We start from the raw sequence: 27,048 nt of genomic DNA on the forward strand, positions 1-27,048 counted from the left end.
GTACACAGGATTTTAGGTGCTATCAAGTTAGCAGATTTTAAAGGGAATCAGGATACAGCTTAATGAGAGGGCATGTGAGATTAAACTTTTAGAGAGGTATTGAAAATGTTAATGGTGGATTCTAGTGGTGGTTATGAGGTTAATGCAGTGGGGAGGTATGGTGAAATACGTGTTTTTTCTCTTTCTTTCTCTCTCTCTTGCTTTCCTTTCGTTTTTCTTTTTCTTTTTTCTTTTCTTTTTTTTTTTGGAGTCTCGCTCTGTTGCCTAGGCTGGAGTGCAGTGGCACGATCTCAGCTCACTGCAACCTCTACCTCCTGGGTTCAAGAGATTCTCCTGCCTCAGCCTCCCAAGTAGCTGGGACTACAGGTGCACACCACCAGGCCTGGCTACTTCTTATATTTTTAGTAGAGATGGGTTTCACCATGTTGGCCCAGCTAATCTCAAACACCTGATCTCAGGTGATCCGCCCATCTTGGCCTCCCAAAGTGCTGGGATTATAGGCGTGAGCCACCATGCCTGACCTCTGTTTTTTCTTAGGTATACTGTTTTATTACCTTTAATATGGACCTAAATTATTTTAATACTATAAATAAAGTTACGGTTTTGAAGTGCCAACTCTCCTGGGGATACCTGAATGATGTTTTGTCAAAGAAAACTTGGAGAAATAGGCAGAGCTGCCACTGTTAAGATGGTGAAAATTCACTGTACTCAGAATATGTTAGTAATTTCTGCTTTTCAAATGAACTGAAAACAGAAAACTTCCCTTAATCAGGAGACAGGAACTTGGTGAATGAGCATAAAATTCAGTCATGGCTTTAAGAAGAAAAAGAAGAACTAGAACTAATACCACATGGGATGAATCCAAGTAAAAGATCCTATACTCCACATGACCACTGAAGATACTAAGTTGAGAAGCAGCTTCAAAGAATAGTTGAAAAATCACAATTTTATTGAAGAGTAGAACTGGGCAGAAATAGCTGTAGCAATTGTTAGATGAAAATGTTTCAGACAAACTTAGCAGAGAAGAGAAGAGCAGGCCTAGGATAATGGTATTCCTTCACCTGGAACCATGGAAACTTTCCTAATTTGGTCAACAGTCAATTGCAAGGTTAGTCTGGGATGGTTTAAAGTCTTCAGTGGAGTATTTGGGGTTCAGAACGTATCAGGAACCAAGGCAAGACCCAAAGGGTTTTGGAAGGCATTGGAGTCCCTCTGTACCCAGACAATTTTTTATAGGAGTGGGTTAGAATTTCTGTGGAGCAAGATGTTTCCATAATCTGGAAACTAGAAAAGGCAAGGCTCAGGCGCACAGTCTTGGTGAATTCTAGCCATCTGTAGATGGGAAGCTATGTAGTTTTTTTTTTTTTTTTTTCTTCAAGTAGAAATGTGTTAGCATATTCATTCCAATACAGTTACATGTTACATTTTTAAAGCAAAATGACTGACTTAAATATGTTTTACAGCTCAAACTTCCCCCCAGAAAATTTTGGACTGTTTTACTAAGATTTTGTTTTTTAGTGTCAAGTATTAAGGCCAGGATTTTTATGTGGAAGCAGGTTTTTAAAAAAATTATATACACATTGACTTAATTTTAACATCCTCTTGATTACCAAGAGATTAAGTATTTAAATGTTTGTGGGAAAGTAGCTTTTTTTTTTTTTTTTTTTTTTGAGATAAGAGTCTCGTTCTGTTGCCCAGGCTGGAATGCAGTGGCACAATCTCGGCTCATTGCAATCTCTGTCTCCTGGGTTCAAGCGATTCTCCAGTCTCAGCCTCCTGAGTAGCTGGGATTACAGGCCTGCTCCACCACACCTGGCTAATTTTTGTATTTTTATTAGAAAAGGGATTTCACCATGTTGGCCAGGCTGGTCACAAACTCCTGGCCTCGAGTGATCTACCTGCCTTGACCCTCCAAAGTGCTGGGATTACAAGCCTGAGCAACCAGGCCATTCCCCCAAAGAATTTACTTCATTACAGCTGGTATCCTTTAAAGTACAGTCTGTTTTAGAAGAGACAGTAGCAGAATGAAAACTTTCATTGGTGATTCCCCCACCTTCTTTTTTATTCCTGTTTAAAATGGATTTCCCCAACATCATCGTTACAGCTCAGCCATACCTTTGCATTTCTTTGTGGACTTGGTTAGAACTGAATGATTGACGATTTTCAGCCCCAGGAGTACAAAATAGGGGAGTTGACACTTTCACCAGCCCTGCCAGCTGTCTTGAATCCTAGCTCAGTAGGGATCAGTCTCAAGCTGCAGTAGGCATAAGAGCTTTTACATAGGTGGCGCTTCTGACACTTAGGAGAACATTCTAGTGGTGGGATAGTTCCCCAACCCCTGTCTTATCTCTGTGGTACCTTGCATCTATGCCATTGTTGTTTGGTTACATAAAATGTTGCTAGGGAATGATTGGCCTATGATTGCAGTGATAGCGTTTAGTAAAATGGAAGATTTATTCCTAACACACGTTTTAGAGAGCTGATCTTCTTTATTGAAAAACCTGTGGCCTGGCGTGGTGACAAATGTCTATAATCCCACCACTTTGGGAGGCCAAGGCTGGCAGATCACCTGAGGTCATGAGTTCGAGACCAGCTGGGCAAACATGGTGCAACCCTGTCTCTACTAAAAATAAAAAATTAGCTGGGCACGGTGGCAGGCACCTGTAATTCCAACTACTCTGGTGGCTGAGTCAGAATTGCTTGACACCGGGGAGGGGGTAGGGTCGGAGGTTGCAGTGAGCTGAGATCGTGCCACTTAACTCCAACCTGGGTGAGTGAGACTTTGCCTAAAACAAAAAAACAAAAAAACAAAAAACCTGTAACCCTAAAGACCATAGTTTTTGTTTTGTTTTGCTTTGTTTTGTTTTGTTTGTTAGCCTCATACGGATAAAGTACTTACTTATAATCTTGTTTCCAATTGTCTTCCACCAAGGAAGCCTGTTAACTGTCTTCCTACATTCCCTTTGAAGGATCCCCTTGCTTAGGGCACTGCCAGCTTAAAAGAGGAGGTGGATGCTGTACTACGACATTACCAAAGATAAGGAGGAGTGGCAGTGAACTTACAGTCTATAGCCAGAGTATACCTTGAGTTTTAAAAACCCAGAATCTCAAGGTATACTCTGGCTATAGATCACTGCCACTCCTCCTCATCTTTGGTAATGTCGTAGTACAGCATCCACCTCCTCTTTGAGTTTTAAAAACCCAGAATCTCAGCCGGGCGCGGTGGCTCAAGCCTGTAATCCCAGCACTTTGGGAGGCCGAGGCGGGTGGATTACGAGGTCGAGAGATCGAGACCATCCTGGTCAACATGGTGAAACCCCGTCTCTACTAAAAATACAAAAAATTAGCTGGGCATGGTGGCGTGTGCCTGTAATCCCAGCTACTCAGGAGGCTGAGGCAGGAGAATTGCCTGAACCCAGGAGGTGGAGGTTGCAGTGAGCCGAGATCGCGCCATTGCACTCCAGCCTGGGTAACAAGAGCGAAACTCCGTCTCAAAAAAAAAAAAAAAAAAAAAAAAAAAAACCAAAAAAAAAAACCCAGAATCTGAGATCTAGTCTGTATTTAAGAGACATATTTAAATAAAAAATTGTAGACTATGGGATTTTTCTTTCTTTCTTTTTTCTTTTTTTTTCTTTCTTTTCTTTTCTTTCTCCCCTCCCGTCCCCTCCCTTCCCCTCCCCTCCCACCTCTCCTCTTTTCTTTTCTTTTCTTTTCTTTTTTGTGACAGGGTTTTACTTCCATGACCCAGGGTGGAGTGCAGTGGTGTGATCTCTGCTCACTGCAACCTCCACCTTCTAGGCTTAAGTGATCCTTCCACATCAGTGTCCTAAGTACTGGGACCACAAGTGTGTGCCACCATGTCTGGTTAATTTTTGTATTTTTTGTAGAGATGGGGTTTTGCCATGTTGCCCATGCAGGTCTCCAACTCATGAGCTCAAGCAGTTTGCCTTCCTTAGTCTCCCAAAATGTTGGGATTACACGAGTGAGCCACTGTGCCTGGCTGACTATGGGATTTCTTAAGCTAAGTAGTATATTGATAAGTCTGTAGTATTTCATTTGATGGTCACAGTCTCCAGTGAAAATCTGCAAAATTGAGTCAAAACTGAATTTGTCTTTCAAAGTTGGGATTATTGTTATTCAACACTTACATGTTCCTTAATGACTTCACTGAGATGTAAGCAACACATTTTGAAGCAGCTGACTTTGGTTAAAAGAATTATTTTTCTCTAATTTTGCATCATGCCTAGCAAATTATAACATTAAGGTCATATTATTTGTCCAGTCTATAAATGTTGTAATGTTTTGTTCTGAAATCATGAAATCATGGGAAAATGTTACTTTTGCATTTTGAGGAGTAGGAATTCGTTTAGGACAGAAAACCAGATCTTAGAATTGTGGACTCTGCTGATGACCTGTACCTCTTTAGTTAAAATCAAAGTTGCACAGTTACCTGTTTGAGTTGTATAAAACTGTTCTGTGGAATGATCCTTTAAACCATGGGTGTCTAACCTTTTGGCTTCCCTGGACCATGCCGGAAGAAGAATTGTCTTGGGGTACACATAAAATATGCTAACACCAACAATAACTCATGAGCTAAAAAAAATTAAAATTAAAGATCTGTTCATAATTTTCATGATATCTACCACCACAGATAAGCAAAAAGTCCTTGCATTCAAAGGGTTGGACGTGGATGTAAGTATAAACTATTGCAATTTTTGCTGAGTTTGATTCTTGGCCAGGATTGGGGCCATGTCCTGTTATTGCCAGACTTTTTTTTCCCTTGCTCTTAACGGCACTGTCCCATTGCTGCTAAAAGACCAGGATGCTGTCTGGGCTTGGCACAAGGCTCTGAACCTCAATGTCATTCCCTTCTACTTTCAGGCATTAGCAGATCTGAAGACCATAAGATGGGGCTTTTGAAAGCATTTTGATACTAATCCTGTCTTTTTTTTTTTTTGTTTAAATCAAGATGGAGTTTTGCTTTTGTCACCCAGGCTGGAGTGCAATGGTGCGATCTTGGCTCACTGCAACCTCCGCCTCCTGGGTTCAAGCAATTCTCTTGCCTCAGCCTCCCTAGTAGCTGGGATTATAGTTGCTTGCCACCATGCCCAGCTAATTTTTTTGTATTTTTAGTAGAGGTAGGGTTTCACCGTGTTGGCCAGGCTGGACTCAAATTCCTGACCTTAGGTCATCTGCCCGCCTCGGCCTCCCAAAGTGCTGGGATTACAGGTATGAGCCAATTTTATTCTTAAAAGAAAAAAAAAAATTGGCTTGTAAGACACGGTCACACAGCTATCAGTCAGAGTTCAAGATGTATGGGAAGAGAGACCAGTTTTGTTTTCAAAATTGTCCTCTGTGTTGGCCGTAGTTTTGCTTTTGATGAAAAAGCAATCTACCTTCTTATCTTTTATTGCTATTCACATTGGTTGCAGATACTTCAGGGACGATTGAATTTCTGCCTAGTTTAAAGGTGATAGATCTTAAATAATCACAGAAATAGCTGCAAAAGGATATCTTAAAGGTACATTACATTGCAGATTTGACAGAAGCTAAATGCATTAGGGATACATGGGCAGTATCTACTAGTAGGAAATACCAACACTGTTAAGATTACAACAGATTTCTTGGCTGACCTTTATATGGGGATATATAACTCTCCTTCCTTAAATAGTATTTTATTGAGATGGGAAAAAAGACTCCTGCTCTGCTTGGGCTTTTTTAGTACTCTGGCTCTTCTCTTTAAGTCTGTTCTTAGAGTTCTTGTTTTGGCACTGTGCGAAAGTGCCTTATACCGAGGCATTTTAAGTACTTAAGGAATGAAACCTCCACTGGCCGTGTTCCACATTAGAACTAACCTATTCCAAACTTTACACTTGCTGGGGTATTATAACCAGACAGCAGTGTTGTTTGTAACAGCTGGCTAGTCTGTAGATGAAATTGACCAAGATGTTTTAGTTTCTCAGTTGATGCTTTTCAACTCTGCATTTTTCTTTCCTCTATTCTTTCAGAACCTCACTTTCATCCTTTGGCTTTGCATACCTTTCCTTGCCCCAGTATTTGAAAGAAGTTTTTAATAACATTCATTTTCAAAGTAAGCCAGCTGATACTTAAGTAGTAACAGGTATAACAGGATAATTCCAGAGGGTAACTATGATTAACTTTTAAAAAATGTATAATTGTCAGGTTGGGCAATTATTATAGGTTTGAGGATTGCCTCATGTGTGACCTTTCTTTTCTATTCTAGCTACATGTCTAGCTCTCTGTGTTAGTCTACTGTCCATTTAAAACATTACCATGAGGCCAGCAAACATATGAAAAAATGCTCATCATCACTGGTCATTAGAGAAATGCAAATCAAAACTACTTTGAGATACCATCTCACACCAGTTAGAATGGCGATCATTAAAAAATCTGGAGAAAACAGATGCTGGAGAGGATGTGGAGAAACAGGAACACTTTTACACTGTGGGTGGGAGTGTAAATTAAGTTTAACCATTGTGGAACACAGTGTGGCGATTCCTCAAGGACTTAGAAATCCCATTTGACCCAGCAATCCCATTACTGGGTATATATCCAAAGGATTATAAATCGTTCTACTATAAAGACACATGCACACGAATGTTCATTGCAGCACTGTTTACAATAGCAAAGACCTGGGACCAACCCAAATGCCCATTGATGATAGACTGGACCGGGAAAATGTGGCACATATACACCATGGAATATTATGCAGCCACCAAAAACGATGAGTTCATGTCCTTTGTAGGGACATGGATGAACCTGGAAACCATCATTCTCAGCAAACTGACACAAGAGCAGAGAATCAAACACTGCATGTTCTCACTCATAGGCGGGTGTTGAACAATGAGAACACATGGACACAGGGAGGGGAGCATCACACACTGGGGTCTGTTGGGGGAAAATAATGGAGGGACAGTGGGGGATGGGGAGTTGGGGAGAGATAGCATGGGAAGAAATGCCAGATATAGGTGATAAGGAGGAAGGCAGCAAATCACACTGCCATGTGTGTACCTATGCAACAATCTTGCATGTTCTTCACGTGTAACCCAAAACCTAAAATGCAATAAAAAAAAATAAAAACTTACCTTCCTAAAACAAACAAACAAAAAAACCCATTATCAGTTGAATAGTAAGCTCCACAAGGTTAGGGCAGAGTATATACTTGCTAAATATTTCTTGAACAACTGCATGAACATACACCTGTAACTGCCCTGGGTTTGGGAAACTAGATTTTAAAAAATATTTGGAAGGAAAAGGGTTGTTACTGGCTATACTTAACTTTTAATTTCTTCCCTCCTTAAATCAACATGTTATATGGTTGTTATTCTTTATCAATGAAGTTTACAAAACCAAATAAAATAGAGAATTAACCATTTGTTTCCCACTTCAGTGAGTCTGCACTCAGTAGGGTGACGTCACTTTCATATTTAGGAGAGGCTAGATGATATAATTGCCTTTATAACTTTCTGCTGCAATTTCGAAGGGCATAGTATAGTAACTTACTACCAGAGAAACTGTGTACCACCATATTCTTATTTTTATGTAGGGACCGCTTAACCAAATGGATTATTTTGTTTAGAATTTTTTTATTAAGTTTTAGTTTCATGCCTTCTAGATTGTTAAAATATAATCTTATTATTTTGTTATATATGTATTTATTGTTTTGTCATACATATACACGCACACACACACACATTTTTTTGAGATGGAGTTGGAGTGCAGTGGCATGATCTCAGCTCACTGCAACCTCCACCTCCCAAGTTCAAGCGATTCTCCTGCCTCAGCCTCCTGAACTGGGATTATAGGCGTGTACCACCACACCCAGCTAATTTTTGTATTTTTAGTAGAGACTGGGTTTCATCATGTTGGTCAGGCTTGTCTAGAACTCCTGACCTCGTGATCCATCTGCCACGGCCTCCAAAAGTGCTGGGATTATAGGCATGAGCCACCGCGTCCAGCCCCTTCCCTTTATATTCTCCATACTTTTTTGTATGGAGAATAAATCCATTCACCCACCAAACTGTTGAGATTTCCCTAAAAGACAGGTTTCATAATCTATTTTATGTACTGTTTTGCCTTTTTTTTTTTTTTTTTTTTTTTTTGAGATAGGATCTCTGTCACCTGGGCTAAAGTGCAGGCTCAAATGATTGTCCCACTAGCTTCCCAAGTAGTTGGGACTACAGGCACTCACCACCACACCCAGCTATTTTTTTTTTTAGTATTTTTTGGTAGAGGTGGGTTTTTGCCACGTTGCCAAGGCTGGTCTCGATCTCCTAAGCTCAAGGGATCCCCTGCACCTCAGCCTCCCAAAGTGGTAGGATTACAGATGTGAGCCACTGCACCTGACCCACATTTTGCTTTTTTTACATAGCATTTACTTTTTTTGTGACCCTTTTGCCATGTTTTGTTTTTAATACATATAGTTATATAGTCATAGGTTGCTTAATGACAGGGATATGGTCTGAGAAATGGGTTGTTAGGCAATTTCATCACTGTGAAGATTTTAGAGTATACTTATAGAAACCGAGATGATATAGCCTACTATGTGCTAAGACTGTATGGCACAGCCTATTGCTCTTAGGCTACAAACCTGTACAGCATGTGACTGTATTGACTGCTGTAGGCAGTTGTAACACAGTGCTCAGTATTTATGTATGTAAATATATCTATAAACATAGAGAAGGTACTGTAAAAAAAAAGTATAAAAGATTAAAAAATGGTCCAGCTGTATAGGGTGCTTACCATGAATGGAGCTTGCAGGACTAGAAGTTGCTCTGGGTGAGTCAGTGAATGAGTGGTGAGTGACTGTGAATGCCGAAGACATTACTGTATACTACTGTAGACTTTATAAACACTGTATATTTATGCTATACTAAATTTATAAAAATATTTTTATTTCTTCAGTAATAAATTAACCTTAGCTTACTATAACCTTTTTAGTTTATAAACTTTAAATTTTTTTGACTTTTTGATTATTTTATGATAACATTTAGCTTAAAATACAAACACACTGTACAGTTGTATAAAAATATTTTTTCTTTATGCCCTTATTCTGTAAGCTTTTTTTTCTATTTTTAAAATTGATTTTTTTTTCTCTTTAAACTTCTGTGTTAAAACTAAGACACAATCACAAACATTAGCCGAGGCCTACAAAGCCTCAGGATCATCAGTATCACTGTTTTTCACCCCCACATCTTGTCCCACTGGAAGGTCTTCAAGGGCAGTAACATGTATACAGCTGTCATCTCCTATCAGAACAGTGTCTTCTTCTGGAATGCTTCCCAAAGGACCTGCCTGAGATGCTTGAAAAGGCATCATTCTTTTCAGAAATACCGATATGTCCGTGGTGGTTTGCTAGGTTATTCCTTTTCTTCATCAGAGATTTTCATGAACAATGTGTTCTGTGATTTCACTAGGCAACAGGAATGTTTCAGCTCCATTATATTCTTATGGGACCACTGTATATGCAGTCCGTCATTGACTGAAACGTTATTATGTGGTGCATGACTGGAGTTTAATCCATTCCCTATTTTTAGATATTTTGTTGTTTCCATCTCTTTGCTCAGTTCATTCTTCATGACTTTAAGTAAAAGGCCAACTGTGTGTGTGTTCTCAATCTTTCCCCTGCTAACAAATGAGAAATATGGCACTCTCATTGGCTTAATAAGCCAGTGATTCTAAATGTATGTATATTAGGTTGACCCACTTGAAATTGCCTTGTTTTCTTTTTCTATGTAGATTTTTTATTTTGGGAATTTTATGTCGTTCAATCTAATAGCTTGAAAAAGCTTTCCAGGTTATTCTGACCACTCTGCACCCCTGTCCCATTTCTCACTTCCCTGAAAATCTGCATTTAGAATAGTGAACTAATTCTGAAGCCTTTGGACTAGGCAACAATGTTGACAAACTCACCTTGCAGGAGTCTCTGATAAACACAGCATACTTAAGACATATCCTTGTGTTGATGACATATGCAGAGAACTTTAACTATAGTGACTTGCATCTGTGTGCCAATACAATGGAGATAGACTTCTGAGCTATCATCTAAGCTCTGCAAGAGAGCTTGATGGTCCCCTATCCTGGTTCCCTATGTGTAGTGTTTAGCTAAGGACAGTGGTGCCACCCAGTGGCACTTTGTAGACAGGCTGCTGATGTTGCTCTAGCACTCTTCACCATATCAAATTCTTCTTTCCCATCCCTTTCCCTTCCCTTCTTTCCCCTTCCTCCCTCCCTTCTTTCCTTCCTTTCTTCCTCCCTCCCTCCCTCCCTCCCTCCCTCCCTCCCTCCCTTCCTTCCTTTCTCAGGGTCTCACTCTGTCACCCAGGCTGGAGTTGAGTGGCATAATCTCAGCTCACTGCACCCTCCAACTCCCGGCCTCAAGCGATCATCCCACCTCAGCCTCTGGAGTAGCTGACACTACAGTCGTGTGCCACCACAGCCTGCAAATTTTTGTGGAGTCCCCATGTTGCCCAGGCTGGTCTCAAACCCCTGGCTCAAGTGATCTGCTCACCTCAGCCTCTTGAGTAACTGGGACTACAGGCACATGCCATGGCACCTGGCTTTCTTTTTCTTTATCGTATACTCTTCCACATTCATGGTCTCACTTTCCTTTTATTTTCCCCACCTATGCCACTGGCACTTATGAATTTCATTTAGCCCAGCTGATAATATTCCGGTAGTACACTAGCCATATAATTTTGCTGTGATACCCTTATTTTAATAATGGCTTTGGAATATAGGATGTGAAATAATAAGTGTAAACATACTGAACACACTGTCACTCACTCTGCTTATGAAGTCATGGTTCTCACCCAGAATTGGCATCAAGTTTGTACTTAGTGAGAATATGGCATGTCTTGGCCAGGCATGGTGGCTCACATCTGTAATCCCAGCACTTTGGGAGGCTGAGGTGGGAGGGTCCCTTGAGCCCAGGAGTTTGAGACCAGCCTGGGCAAGATGGTGAGACCCTGTCTCTACAAAAATTTAAAAATGAACCAGACATGATGGTGTTTGCCTGTAGTCCCAACTACTCAGGAGGCTGAGGTAGGAAGCTTGCTTGAGCCCAGGAATTTGAGGCTACAGTGAGATGTGATTGTGCCACTGCACTACAGCCTGGGCCACAGAGGAAGACCCCATCTCAAAAAACAATATGGCACTTCTGCTCAATTTTGAGCCTCCTAATACATTAGAGGAAGCTCTCCTATGTGTTTCAAATGTGGAGAGGCATATACTTCTACTCATATTGAAAGATTTAGCTTGGAAATGCTTTTTTTTGGTTTCCTTTCTACATGATATGACTTGTTACTTCATTCCAACTTAATTCCAAAAATATTTATTCAGCACCTGCTGTGAACCTGTACTGTGGTAGGCTGCAAGGATTACAATGGTTATCAAGACAGACATGACCTCTGCCTCTAAGGAGCTTACAGCCTAGCAGGGGAACAGAAACTTAGACAAGTTTAAGTGCTGTCCTGTAGGATACTTTGAGGTTGAACAGTAGAGGCACCTCACATAATATAGGAAGTGAAGGAAGGTTTCATTTAAATGAAGACCCAAGGGAAGAAAGAGGCCAGACACAGTGGCTCACGCCTATAGTCCCAGCAATTTGGGAGGCCGAGTCAGGCAGATCATAAGGTCAGGAGTTTGAGACCATCCTGGCCAACATGATGGAACCCTGTCTTTACTAAAAATATAAAAATTAGCTGGACATGGTGGTGGATGCCTGTAATCCCAGCTACTCAGGAGGCTGAGACAGGAGAACTGCTTGAACCCGGAAGGCGGAGTTTGCAGTGAGCCGAGATGGTGCCACTGCACTCTAGCCTGGGTGACAGAGCAAGACTCTATATTGCGGGAAAAAAAAGAAAGAAAAAAAGGGCAAGCAGGAAAAGGCAGAAGAGAATGTTACTGGCAGAGGGGAGAGCATGTGCTAGAGGCAGAGGTTAGAGAATAAGCTTGATGCTTTTGAGAAATTAAAAGAAGTTCAAGTTCATAATGGCTAGAATTGTAATATCAACTCTTTTAATTCCAATATACAGTAATACTGAAATTGTATGCATGGAAATGTAAGTAATAGTATTATCCCCTCCATTTTTGTGGTTGTGGCAAATGAGGAAAAGATGTTAAATATTTTGCCCGAGGTCATCCGTCTCTAGTAAGTGGCACAGCCAGGAATTGAACCCAGGTTGTCTGGCTGTAGCATATTGGCTCCTAACTAGCATACTGGATTGTCTCTCAGCTGGGGCATGGTCTTCCTTAGTAAATGGAATAGTCTGTGTCTAGTACTACCTACCATAAAGAGAGCTGGAGCTTATAGGATCTGGATTAGTATAGAAACACAGGTTTGCTTTAGTCACTTATTCTTGGTTGGAAATGAAATGCTTCATTTGATAGGCAACTCTGAGGTTGCTGACACATATTTTCCAGAAAATCATAGATGGGAAATTATAACTGGTTACATATTTTGTTACAAAAATAAAATTAGTGTAAAATATGTATTCCCTGCAAGGCCAGGGTTTTTGGTTTGATTGTTAAACTTAACTTGGCAATATCCTTTTCTCTGATTTTTAAAGTTAGACTGAGTGCAGTGGCTCATGCCTGTAATCCCAACCCTCTGGGCAACCAAGGCCGGAGGATCACTTGAGCTCAGAAGTTTGATACCAGCCTGATTAAGATAGTGAGATGCTTGCTCTACAAAAATAAAAAATAAATTAGCTGGGTAAAGTGGTGAGTTTTTTTTTTTTTTTTTTTTTTTTGAGATGGAGTCTTGCACTGTTGCCCAGGCTGTAGTGCAGTGGTGTGATCTTGGCTCACTACAATCTCCACCTCCTGGGTTCAAGCAATTCTCCTGCCTCTGCGTCCCAAGTAGCTGGGACTACAGGCATGTGTCACCATGCCCAGCTAATTATTTTGTATATTTAGTAGAGACGGGGGTTTCACCATGTTGACCAGGATGGTGTCGATTTCCTGACCTCGTGATCCACTTGCCTCGGCCTCCCAAAGTGCTGAGATTACAGACTTGAGCCATTGTGCCTGGCTAGTGATGAGTTCCTAAGTCCTAGTTAGGAGGCTAAGGCAGGAGGATCCCCTGAGCCCAGAAGTTAAAGGCAACAGTGAGCTATGATTGTGCCACTGTACTCAAGCCTGGGTAACAAAGCAAGACCCCATCTCTAAAAAGAAAAAAAAATTAAAAATAAAGTTAGGTAAAGGGTGAACATAACTTACTATCCAGTACTATAATCTTTTAAAATCACAAGTTGAATACCTATACATGGAGATAGTTTCTTACATTGCATCTGATTTATCTTATATGTGTTTAAGATACAATTGTGTTTTTTCTAAGATGAGAAATTGACTTCAGTTTGAAGTCATCAGTTAAGGTATTAATCTAGGTTCTAGAAATTGCATTATAAATGTTGCGCATAAACAGATTGTAGTAACTTAATATCATTGAAATACTTGGAATAAAGAGTCTTGTGTGTGTATGATTAATGGTGTGCAGCTGGTGCTTTCATTTACTTGCCCATCTTATATGACTGGGTTCAAACAGGAGTTTTTACATGGAGTGTTTTTCCAGTAGTGAAGGCTGGCTTGTGCTAATATACCCATACATTCTTGCCTTGTTCTCCATGGGACGAGAGTTAGGCTATAACTAGGGTCATCATTAGGATATTTTTGCAAAAGAAAGTGGTTTGATAGTTATGCTGTGACAACCACAGGACAGTCCTTGGAAATCTGGGAAATATGTTCACCTTTATTTTATTTTATTTATTTTTTGAGATGGAATTTCGCTCTTGTTGCTCAGGCTGGAATGCAATGGCGCAATGTTGGCTCACCATAACCTCTGCCTCCTAAGCAATTCTCCTGCCTCAGCCTCTCGAGTAGCTGGGATTACAGACATGTGCCACCATGCCTGGCTAATTTTGTATTTTTAGTAGAGATGGGGTTTCCCCATGTTGGCCAGGCTGGTCTCAAACTCCTGACCTCAGGTGATTTGCCTGTCTCAGCCTCCCAAAGTGCTGGGATTACAGGCATGAGTCACCGTGCCTGGCCTTGCCTTCATTTTAACCAATTTATCCGGGGATCAAGTTTGTAAGTTTAGCTTCAGAAGTACTGGCCCAACCCAGTTTAGTGAACCATCAGTGACAGAGAGATTTCCCTTTACTTTGGAGTAAAAATGTTCATTTTTGAGTAAATATTCTACTGTATTATTATACTGGAATTGTATGCATAGCAGCTGTATTCTTTTTATACTTTTTAGCATTGTGAACTCCATGCTGCTAGACCCTGTTGGGGTTATTCCAGGACACATCTGTAGAGTGTGGGCCTTACAGGAAGTGAAATTACTTAATGATACTTTACCACTGCTGGAAACATTTTGAAATAAAAACTTTGAGAGAAAGAAATGATTCAGCCTTTTCTGCCTCCTACTTCTTTTTGAAGTCAGCTAGTACACATTTGTAATGTGATAGCACAGTTGACTGGAATTTCTGAAGCTAGACAGGTAAGATGATATCCTCTGAAGTTTCAGTATTTGGTCCCAGAACCAGGTTGTAAAGAAGAGAGTACTGATGGAAAGCTTACTTCAGAAATCCCCTCCTTTCACAGGCCCTCTGATCACCCATGTGGAAAGTAGCCCTCTGAGTTTACTAGTCACAAACATCAAAGGAATAGTATTCATTTGGTTCCTTTTGCTTGAGTTACCTTCTCCTGGGGCAGTCTTCATTTCCTGTAGGGGTACAGGAAATGAAGACTGCCCCAGGAGTCTTTTTCAACCCCTGGCCAGTTGAAAAACATTTTCATTGTGGGGCAGAAGGTTGCAGGTATGGCATAGTACCTATTCAATCTCATGCAGATATAATCTGGCATTTGAATTCCCATTTGTTTTAATAGGATAAGTAAGTAGAATTCTTAGCTTTAAATAAATTATTTATACTTGCATCTGTGCAGAGCCCCTCATGATTGGCTCTTTGATATTGTCTGTTTACTTGCTACTGCAGGTTGAGTATCCCTTATCCAAAATGCCTGGTGCCAGAAGTGTTTGGATTTTGGAATTTTTCAGGTTTTGGAATATTTGCATTATATACAAACTGGTTGAGCATCCCTAATCCAAAAATCTGAAATATTCCAATGAGAATGTCCTTTGTGTATCATGTTGGGGTGCTCACAAAGTTTCAGGTTTTGGAGCATTTCAGATTTTGGGTTTTCAGATTAGGGAGAGTTAGCCTGTACTAGTCAATTTTTGTTGGTCATGTTTTGACATAGGGGACCACAAGGGTGCTTAGCTTTAGGAAACAGTTAACAATAGTAGTTACAGAAAGGAAAAAAAAACAACCCTCATTTTATTTAGCTTATAGATTATATTACATGAGCAAAAGAATAGTTCATTTTGCTTTGAGCCTAATTTAAAAACAGAGATGTCTAACCTACTTGCTTACTATAGGTAAAGCCAACTTTTAGTTCCTTTTACAGTATTACTTTGCCACTTGAGTAGGGCTAAACACCTTTTGGACCATATTAATTGTTACAATCAACATACACATAGACACACGTTAGAATTAATTGAAAGGCTGGTGTTATATTTTCTACTTTATTAATTAAATGATAAAAGTAACATTCACTGTAGAAGTTGTAGAAAATGTAAAGAAATTATAAGGATAAAACTAAAAATCACCTCTAGGTGGGCACAGTGCATGCCTGTAAATCTAGCACTTTGGAAAGCTGAGGCAGATGGACCACTTGAGCCCAGGAGTTGGAGACTAGCCTGGGCAATATGGCAAAACCCTGTCTCTACCAAAAATACAAAAAATTAGCCTGGTATGGTGGTGCATGCCTGTAGTCCCAGCTACTCAGGAGGCTGAGGTGGGAGGATTGCTTGAGCCCAAGAGCTCGAGGCTGCAGTGAGCTGAGAGTGCATCACTGCATTCCAGCCTGGGTGTCAGAGCAAGACTCTGTATCAATTAAAAAAAAAAAATCATCTGTAATTTTACAACCTAGAGATTAACATTTTGGTTTATAGCCTACATAAATTTGAGGAAGTTGATCTTGAGTACTTGAAGTTTCATCTTAAATCAATTTCACTTCATATATCTTAAACATTTTCTCATACTCTTAAATACCCTGGCAATGCTGCATTTGATGGCACGTAGTAATTGATCACATGGATACGTTCTTTTACCAATCTCCTATTGGGCATTTAAGTTGTTCCTTTTTTTTTTTTTTTCTGTTATCTGGACCACTATGATGATTGTCCTCTATTTTTTGTGTGAATCTATAATGATTTCCTTTAGGACAGGGGTCTCCAACCCTGAGGCCACAGACCAGTATGGGTCCGTGGACCAGAACTGGGCTGCACAGCAGGAGGTGAGCGACAAGTGAGCATTTCTGCCTGAGCTCCACCTCTGGTCCCTGGTGCCTAAAAGTTTGGGAACTCCACCTCTGGTCCCTGGTGCCTAAAAGTTTGGGAACTGATGCTTTAGGTTATTCCTAGAAATAGAAAGTGAAATTACAAGTGCAGGAAGTATAGCTTAAGGCCTGTTGTCACATATTGCCAAGTTGTTTTCTATTTAGCATGTACTAATTTATACTTCTGTCAATAGTAAAGTACCTTTTTGTATACTTTCAGCTGAAGTAATTTCTTTATTCTTAATTGGCACTAGTTTTTATGGACTCCCAGTGCATTGCTCTTTGTTTTAGTAAATAAAAGTTATTCATGGCATAAATGAAAGTAGGGAGTGATATTATAAGTAGCAGTAATGCAAAGAACTGGTAACCCCAGCTGGTACTTTGAGAATTGTCTGAACAGACCATATTTTAACACTAAGAGTCTATGTTTCTAAAAATACATTTTTTCCTTCCTCAAATACTTTTTCAGTCTCTAATGTAGAGGAAAGTGCTAATTTTTTTTCCTAAAATTATTATTCCATATGTACTTTTTTGCTCATTAAGCATTTCTCTGTGTGTGAGACTTTTGTGTCATTTTTAAAAACAAAAACAAAACATACCTTCTGGCAAAAATTGCAAAAATTTCGTGGAAAGTCTTGATTGTTACACAGGAGTACTTTCTGATAAGATCGCTTATGGAAACAAACACTTTCTTCAAGTATTGTTCAGGTCTCTAGTATTTTAATGAATGCCTTGTAAATTCAGATTAATCCATGTATCAACACAATTCTTGACTAAACTTGGAAAGAGAGGTGTGGTAAGGTCAGTGTTTGCTGTTATGTATTCTATTTTCCAAAATACTTAAAAATCAGAATCCTAAGATTTTTTATTGAGTCAGGAATTACCAATGTGACAGCAATTTTCATGTGTCGAAAGTTTTTTTCCCAGTAGTTGTTTCACAATAATCAAGCTGTTTCTCAGGTGTGGACCTCAAAAAGTGTGATTTGTTGATTTTTATGACTTTGAAAAATTCTTACTTACGTGCAATCGCTATATTGAGAACTCATAAAGAGAATGTACCTTCTCTATTGATACTGCTGCTCATTTAATCCTAGGTAACTGAAAGAATAGGAATGGTGTCCTTTCTTGCTTTTTTCTCATATTCTCACATTAATCTTTTATCTAGTCTCAAGATGGTCTTAAGAGTAAAGTGATAATTATAACTGATTAGAAAGAATTTCCTAATTTTAGTATAGTGGGAAGCACATAGTGTGCTTTCTTAATGTTCTAGAAAGCAGACCCTATTTTAGCTTCATAGTCATGGAATGGGGGAACTGTTTCTTTCTTTTTAAAATTATCTTACAGTTTTCGTTACATTCAATTTTTAAAAATTCTTACAATACTCCTGTGAGGAAGGTAAAGAGTAGGTGAATAAATTTTAATGTCAACTTATTACTTAACTCTGTAATTTATTTGTTTTATAGTCAGTTATTTTAAGCTAGTATGTACTCCTATTCAAAAGTCAAGATTTAAACATTATTGTTAAAAAGCAAATGGGGCTGGGCACGGTGGCTCATGCCTGTAATTCCAGCACTTTGGGAGGCTGAGGCAGGCGAATCACCTGAGGTCAGGAGTCTGAGACCAGCATGACCAATATGGAGAAACCTCATCTCTACTAAAAAGACAAAATTAGCCAGGTGTGGTGGCCCATGCCTGTAATCCCAGCTACTTGGGAGGCTGGGGCAGAAGAATCACTTGAACCCAGCAGTTAGAGGTTTCAGTGAGCCAAGACCGCACAGCCGCACTCCAGCCTGGGCAACAAGAGTGAAACTCTGTCTTAAAACAAACAAACAAACATAAAAAGTGAATGGATTTTTCTGGCATTTGAAAAAGCTTTCCTTGCATCAGATATTGAAAATCCCTCTAGTGTTTTAATAGCTTCTATTTGTTATTAAATATGAGGCAGGGGTGTGTTTGTGGTTTAAAAATGTAAATAGTAACAATTTCCCAAAAGGTACATATTTAAACTGAATTTGAAAGCTGAGATAAAGAGTATGGCTCAGAAATTGGAGATTTCAATTAAGCCTCAGTAAAGGAAGCAAATGGGCAGAATAAACCACACAGACAAAATGTCAAACCAGACAATGTTTATCTTTGAGCATCTTCCATTTCTTATTTTAGTAGGCATTTCACTAATTCCGTGTCTCTTTTACCCTGTTCTCTGTCACTGGTAGCAGAACAAGCTAAACTTACTTAAGCAAAACTATCCTAAGAAATGTACACTGCAGAGACTTTCCAAAGAGAGAGGGATGGATCCATTTGAAAACCTCTGTGTGCACACTCTTAATTTGTATTCATTTTTCCCTGGAGAATGATTACACCTATATAATTAAAAAGTTGCCTTTGAAAACTGTTGGCACCAAAAATAGACAATAATTAATGCCCATCCCTCATTTTTAAAAACCATTTTATTGTGGTATGATTGACATGCAAAGAGCTATAAAGATGGAATGTATACAACTCAGTGAGTTTGGAGAAAATCATCACCACAATCTATGCCATAAACTCATCCATCACATCTAAAAGTTTCCTGCTGCCCTTTTATTTATTGTTGTTTGTGTGTATGTGTGATAAAAACGCTTAACATAGATTTACCCTATTAGCAAATTTTAAAATATACAGTGCTGTTAACTATTGGCAGTATGCTGTACAGTAGGTCTTTGGGACTTTTTCATCTTTCATAACTGAAACTTTGTATCATTTGACTAATACCATCCTGTTTCTCCCGCTACCCAGCTCCTGGTCACCACCATTCTGCTCTCTGCTTCTATGAGTTTGACTATTTTAGATTCCTCTTATAAATGGTATCATGTCATATTTGTCCTTCTGTGTCTAGCTTACTTCACTTAGCATAGTCTTCTCCAGGTTTGCCCATGAGAAGAGTTTCTTTTTTATAGAAAACCTCATTATTTTCACTTTAAAGCCTATTTTGGTTCTGAGAGTCTACAACTTTGTATATAACGAGTGAAATTTGTATGCTTGCAGTTCATTAGGCACTTGATAGATCTACATCAGTATATATATCTCTAAACTAATCATGGGGGAGATTTATGTAACAAAGTGAATGATAATAGAAGTATTAGCTAAGATTGGCATACAAACTAGGCTCTGTCTGAGTTTAGATGAAGAGAATGGGTCTAGTATAAATAAGCATTGCTTATTTGCTTTATTTTTATCTTATTTAAAAATAAGATAATGAAAAAGTTAACTTTTTAAAAAAGTTTTTTAAAAAATACTCAACCATTATAAAACATATGAAATGAAGTGAAAGTATCCTTTTTATCCAGCCACCTAGAAATAACAGCTGTTATGTTTGTTAGGTAACTTTGAAGCCTTTTAAAAAAATTTAATATATTTTATAATGTTTGAATATTTTTAAAAAACTTTAAAAAAATGTTAACTTTTCCATGAAGTATCTTATTTTTAAATAAGATAAAAATAAAGCAAATAAGAAATGCTTATTTGTTTATTTGATACCACGCCCTGCCCAGTTGTTTTTTTTTTCTTAAAGCAAGTTGCAGACATGTATAGATACTATGATTCAGTTTTTGTTTAAAAATTGTATGTGTTGGCTAAGCATGGTGACTCATGCCTGTAATTCCAGCATTTTGGGAGGCCGAGGCAGGTGGAGTTCGATACCAGCCTGTCCCATATGGTGAAACCCTGTCTCTACTCAAAATACAAAAATTAGCTGGGCATGGTGGTGCACGCCTGTAATTCCAGCTACTCAGGAGGCTGAGGCAGGAGAATTGCTTGAACCTGGGAAGTAAAGGTTTCAGTGAGCCAAGATCGCACCACTGCACTCTAGCCTGGGTGACAGAGTGAGACTCCATTTCAACAAAATAATAATTGTATGTGTGTATTAGAATATGCTTAGAAAAAAGGCTTCAAAGTTACCCATCAAACATAAAAGCTGTTATTTCTAGGTGGTTGGATAAAAACAACACTTTTACTTCATTTAATATATTTTGTAATGTTTGAATATTTTAAAAAAACTTTTAAAAAAAAGTGAACTTTTCCATGAAGCAACATATCTAGTCCATTCTTTACATTGCACAGACTAGATTTTGGGTAGTTGTACTTAGGGTATCACATTTATTGAATATGTTTTAATATTTATGAACCAAGTGACTCATAATCTTATGACCATTTAGTTCTCCTGTACTACACACATTCACATACATTCTTAAAGGTAAAATAAAAGATTCTCCCACAGCTTAGCATGTGAGCAGTACCTTCCAGTAGTTTGACTGGCTTACGACAGTTTTGTAGTCCTGATTTTAATGAGTAATTTTCTTGTTCCTTTAGGATTTTTAAAATCAATTTTAAGTATACCTTTTTTATTTTTTAGAAATTTGAAAGACATTGAATCAGCTCAAAAAACCCAAAATATATGCAAATATTAAAGCATATAACATTCATCTGTAATTCTACCACCTAGCAATAACTAGTGTTAATATTTGAAGTACATTTTTCTACTTTTTCTGTGAATATGTAACACTCAAATATATGTACATATGTAGAATGCAGTCATACATACTGTTTTTAACCTGTATTATTTCTTGATAACATTTCTAAACATTGAACTGTATTTTAGTATGGCAGTTTTAATCTGCTACTTACCAATATGTGATTTATATATACTTTTCTAAAATAAGACCTATCAAGGACCATTGCTTAGCGAATTGTTTTGAAAAGGACTTGTCCATAATTTACTTTTAGATTTGAACATTAAGTGCTAAAATCTCTCTTAATATTTTTAATTTCTTTCTTTCGTTCTTTTTTTTTTTTTTTTTTTTTTTTTTTGAGACCAAATCTCACTCTGTCACCCAGGCTGGAGTGCAGTGGCGCAATCTCAACTCCCGGGTTCAAGTGATTCTCCTGCTGCTGCCTCCCCAGTAGCTGGATTATAGGAATGCACCACCACACCGAGCTAGTTTTTGTATTTTTAATAGAGACGGGGCTTTGCCATGTTGGCAACACTGGTCTTGAACTCCTGACCTCAGGTTATCCGCCCACCTCGGCCTCCAAAAGTACTGGGATAACAGGCTTGGGCCACTGTGCCTGACAAAAGCCTTCTTAATATTTTTCCACTGTTTTCTGAAACATTCTGTTTTAAACTTATTAAGATAGATTTTTGAGACATTAAGTACAGGATAACGATTCTTCATACTTGAATTTCCAACAGATGCTATCACAAGTTTAGTATTTTTTTTTTTTTTTTTTTTTTTTGAGACGGAGTTTCGCTCTTGTTACCCAGGCTGGAGTGCAGTGGCGCGATCTCGGCTCACGGCAACCTCTGCCTCCTGGGTTCAGGCAATTCTCCTGCTTCAGCCTCCTGAGTAGCTGGGATTGCAGGCACGCGCCACCATGCCCAGCTAATTTTTTGTATTTTTAGTAGAGACGGGGTTTCACCATGTTGACCAGGATGGTCTTGATCTCTTGACCTCGTGATCCACCCGCCTCGGCCTCCCAAAGTGCTGGGATTACAGGCTTGAGCCACCGCACCCGGCTACAAGTTTAGTATTGACTTTACTTTTGGGATTATGGGCATGAGCCACTGTGCCTAGCCAATACACAGAAATTTTAAACAAAACTGAATCATACTATCTATAAAAAAAAAAATAAAAACTGGACCAGGAGCAGTATCAAATAAACAAATAAGCATTGCTTATTTGCTTTATTTTTATGTTTTCAAAATACTGGTTAACAGACCAACTCATTTGCAGAGAGGGCTAGAGGCAAGCACATTAATGATTTGTTTTTAAGTCTGTCCCCAAATATGAAGGTCGTCTGAAATTGAACAACACTACCTTGTATTTGTATCAGTTTTTATTTTTTTAAATATCACTTTTACTCTCCTGTTAGCTGCATGGACTTTATTTTGCTCACTTGGGTGAGTTGGGCTTTCTCAGTCCTGTCTTCTTTTCTAATTGTAAGATGATATACCTTTGATGCTGTATTCTCTCTCTCTCTGTCTGTCTGTCTCTCTCTGGCTCTGTCTCTCTCGCTCTCTAATGCTGCCAGGTTATTGTTAGGTTGAAACAAACAATATTATATGCTTCAGTCTGTTAAAAATTTGCTAGGCTAAGACTTTCCAACTTTCTTATATTACGAAAACCTTGCATATATCTGACGTGAAAAGTCTAAAGTTTGTGTTACAATTCTATCTAAATCATCCCAATTCCTGATCATCTGAAATGCAACCTGCATGGTGGTAATCTGCTTAGTTTTTCATATTAAATTATTTCTTCAATTCATTTTAATAGAATGACTTTAAGAGGAAGGTGCTATTTTGTAGGAGGAGACTAGGAGAGAGGAGAGTGCGGGATCAGTTTTTCTGTTATGTAGAATTAAATTAGGCTAGGTTGCAAAATGTTATTTGGTTTCCTTTTCTTTGCTGTGTAGCTGCTACTTTCATTGTTTTTTGGTGAGGAAATAAATGGCTTTTAAGTGATAGGCATTGAGAAAAATTACTTCCTTCTCATTGGAAAACCTCTGAGTTGTTTCTCCTGTTCAGCCAATTTGGGGCTATGAGACTGGAGATGAGCAGAAGGTGTAAGCTGGGGCTCTAATCGAGCTTGGAGAATTCCCTGACACTCAATTATCCTCTAGTACCAAGGGTCAAGAGTTGACTATCCTTTGCAAATATTTATTTATGGAGTTATTTTCCAAATTAAGTAAACTAGTGGATAGTTTTGTATTTTCCCCTCTCCTCCCTTCTCCCCGGCAACTACCGCCTTTAGATCTTTAGATGATGTTATAGAAGGAGTTTTTTGGGTAATTTTTAAGTTATTGGAATTATCTTTGGGAGAAATGTGTACGTTTTTGTATAGAGGTATGAAGTTTTTCTTCCCCAACATCTTCCTTGTGAGCTCTTTGTATCTTATTTTAATATCTATATGCAAGTGTTCCCCCCACCCCCAACTTCATGTTAATAGCAAGTGTTAGCCTTCTGGAAGGAAAGTAAGAACATATGAAATAGCATGACTTCTGTTTATCAGTAGTCTTAATTATTTGTGTTAAGACATATACTGATACTGTCCCTGGTACCCCCTCAACAAAAGTAGATTGTGGATATTAACATAAAGTTGAAAGTATTTCACTATTAGTAACTAGCCTTTGTTAGTAATAGGCTTAGGTAGAAATCATTCTTTCCTTCATCCCTCTAATAGTAGCAAGGAGAAAATTAACTGTCTGAATTAACACCAGCTAGTTAGTGTAATGATTATAGTTACATGGATGTTTGTTTATATGATTTCCATGGGGGCGTCTAGACTAAAAAAAAAAAAAAAAACAAACTTTAAGGGTTATTCTCATAACATAATCATATGCAAGAAGTAGTGAAAACTGCTGGATGGAATAAAGCTTCAGTTCTTCAGAATATAGCATCATGCCCTGGAGGCCTCAGCTCTGTGGAAAGCAATATCTAATTACTGAAGAGCCTTATTTTACTATTCCAAGTATTCAGATGGCGACTAGTTTTCTCCTGCATTGTCCAAAATAGGTCAAGGCCTCAAACATTTCTCGTGTATATATCTTTTTCATTTTTCTTCCTTCTTCTTCTTCTTCTTTTTTTTTTTTTTTTTTTGAGACCGTGTCACTCCAGATGCACAGGCTGGAGTGAAGTGGCGCAATCTTGGCTCACTGCAGCCTTGACCTTCCAGGCTCAGGTGATCCTCTCACCTCAGTCTCCTGAGTAGTTGGAACTACAGGCATGTACCACCATGCTCAGCTAAGTTTTTGTATTTTTAGTAGAGACGGGGTTTTGTCATTTTTCCCAGACTGGTCTCGAACACCTGTACTAAAGGGATCCTCCAGCCATGGTTTCCCAGGGTGCTGAGATTACAGGTGTGAGCCACTATTACCTGGCCCTTTTGTTGTATATCTTGAAAAATGTCACAAAAATGATGTGTTTACAAATTGAAGGAAGATTGAAATAAATTTAGCTTTCTACTTAGCCCAGTGTCGTATTTGTATTTGGGAACGAACCTTGCGTTGTTTCAAGGAACTTACTAATTTTTTGTTTAGTAAGTTCTAATGGGAAAATAGATGCCTACAGTCATCTGCGTGTGGGGATGGCTGTCTTGTGTGACTGACTAGTTTGCTGTGGTCAGACATTGTCTCTGTGTCTGAACTTGGCTTTGGTCCTGACCATGGGGGAGTTAGAGATACAAATAAAACTGTTAAGAACATGGCTATTGTTTCTTGCCATTTTCCCATAGAGTTTCAACTACTGTCACTCAGAGTCTTGTTCAGTTACTTTCTGAGATCGTAATAGCACTAATTCTAATCAGACACTCATCTCTAGTCATTTCTTGCTTTTCCTTTAGTACCTGGCATATCATGAGCTAAGGTGCAAAGATAATGTGAACAAGCACTCAATCTTTCTTGTGAAGGGGCACTTTTCTCATGTCACTGTACTCATAAATGCTGTCTCACTGCAGATTGAAATCACAGAAGATATTCGTGTCCTTCCTAAGAGAAAAAGAGGACATTTGTAAGTATTTGTCCTTTAGAAATTCTAAATATGTAATTTTATTAGCTTTTTGAGAATTAAGTGACCATACTAATAGGCATCTTGACTCTTTTTATAGAGGAAAAACTCTACCAATATTTATGATTGTGTTTTAAAAGGCACTATTTTATAGAGCAAATAGGAAAACATTTTACCCTGTGAAGCTTCTAAAATTTAAATAATTTGCCACTCATTTGTAAAAGAGCAAGTAGTAATTAAAATTCAAACACAATCTTTCTATTTGAGTCATACCCAAAACTGGAGTCAGAGATTGGAGTTCCATTTCTGACTACTGAGGCTTATAGGATATGTATCTTTGGCAAGCTACTTAGTCTCTCATTATCTCAGTTTCCTTATCTTTAAAATGAGTTTAATAATAAGTACACAGGGGCTGAGCATGGTGGCTCATGCCTGTAATCCCAGCACTTTGGGAGGCTGAGGCAAGGTGGATCACGAGGTCAGGAGTTTGAGACCAGCCTGGCCAAGATGGTGAAAACCCATCTCTACTAAAAATATAAAAATTAGCTGGGCATGGTGGCAGGTGCCCGTAATCTCAGCTGCTGGAGAGGCTGAGACAGAGAATTGCTTGAACTTGGGAGGTAGAGGTTGCAGTGAGCCGAGACTGTGCTACTGCCCTCCAGCCTGAGTGACAGAGTGAGACTCCATCTCAAAAAAAAAAAAAAAAAAAAAAAGAAAGGAAAAAGTTAAGTACACAATCAGTGGTTTATTATTGTTGTGTTGTTGAGACAGAGTCTTGCTCTGTTGCCCAGGTTTGAGTGTAGCAGCGTGACCTTGGCTCACTGCAATGTCTGCCTCTCCCTCCCCAGTAGCTGGGATTACAGGTGTGTGCCACCACACCCAGTTAATTTTTTGTATTTTTAGTAGAGACAGGTTTCACCATGTTGTCCAGACTGGTCTCGAACTCCGGGCCTCAAGTGAAACTCCTACCTCAGCCTCCCAAAAGGCTGGATTACAGCTGTGAGCCACTGCGCCTGTCCTCAGTGGTTCATTATTATTAATGAAGTTAAATCTATAGCAATTTATACGTACCTCAATACACTGAAGCTTATTCTTTGAGAGACAGCCACAATGTATACTTGCCCTGATACATTGAAGCTTATTCTTGTTGTGTTATTCTTAATGAAGCTTATTCTTCAGTGTGTCAGGGCAAGTATACCTTGCGGCTGCCTCTCAAACTGATTTAAGTATATTTCTGATCTTTATAAATTTAAGTATATGTTTCATTGAGGACTATAATATGGAGTAAAAGAAATACAACAGAGCACCTAAAATTAAAATCATAGTGTTTGAGGCTTGGACCTTGAAATTTTCCTATTTCTGTAATCTCCAATTGTTGATTTTTAGAACAGTGCTGGTTAGCAAAAATGTTTTTACTGGTCCATGGTGAAGTGAGAAAAATAAGGACATCAAATCATGAGTTTTTAAAAGCTAAACATTTTCAGTTTAAAGGATTGCTTCTTATAATATATATCTTTCCAATTTAGGGAAACTAAACATGTTCTTTATCTCATGAAATGATGGTGATAGTAAATGGTAGGGCTTTAAAAAAAAATTCTTGCCTGGCAAAAACAACAACAGCAACAGCAACAACAACAACTTGGTAGCTCTGTGTCATTTCCCTGCACTATTCTTCTTTCTTTTATATTTTTTACTGGTTTGAGATATCTTAAAATATAAACCCAACTTTCTCATTTTACAGATGAGGAAACAGACATTGAAAGTCTACTTAATTTGTTCCAGGTCTCACAGCTCAGCAGCTTGTGAAACACAACTAAAACCCTATGTCTGATACCACCTCTCTAGAATTTTTGGTCTTCCAAAAATTGCTTTCATTTTAATAGGTTATAAATTTGAAACTGAAGATACAGTAGTTCTTATATGCTAATAACTATTTTTGATTTCCAAGTATAAAGAAATTCAAGGTTGAGCACGGTGGCTCACGTCTGTAATCCCAGCACTTTGGGAGGCCGAGGTGGGTAGATCATGAGGTCTGGAGTTCAAGACCAGCCTGGCCAACATGGTGAAACCCCATCTCTACTAAAAACACA

The 27,048-nt window shown here is 38.7% G+C and overlaps 1 protein-coding gene across 6 annotated transcripts in view; it reads left to right on the forward strand.

The window, feature by feature from the left end:
- ACSL4 (acyl-CoA synthetase long chain family member 4) overlaps positions 1-27,048 on the forward strand; it is an 88,815-nt gene that overhangs the window by 10,566 nt on the left and 51,201 nt on the right. For 3 of the 6 annotated variants that reach the window (XM_074391723.1, XM_003935857.4, XM_074391724.1), the window contains exon 2: positions 24,909-24,961. The exons of the other annotated variants lie outside the window; for them this stretch is intronic. The gene's annotated coding sequence lies outside the window, so the exon portion shown is untranslated. The remainder of the gene's footprint in view (positions 1-24,908; positions 24,962-27,048) is intronic. 6 annotated transcript variants of the gene reach the window in all.

Source organism: Saimiri boliviensis, chromosome X (assembly GCF_048565385.1).
Source record: "Saimiri boliviensis isolate mSaiBol1 chromosome X, mSaiBol1.pri, whole genome shotgun sequence".
NCBI lineage: Eukaryota > Metazoa > Chordata > Mammalia > Primates > Cebidae > Saimiri > Saimiri boliviensis.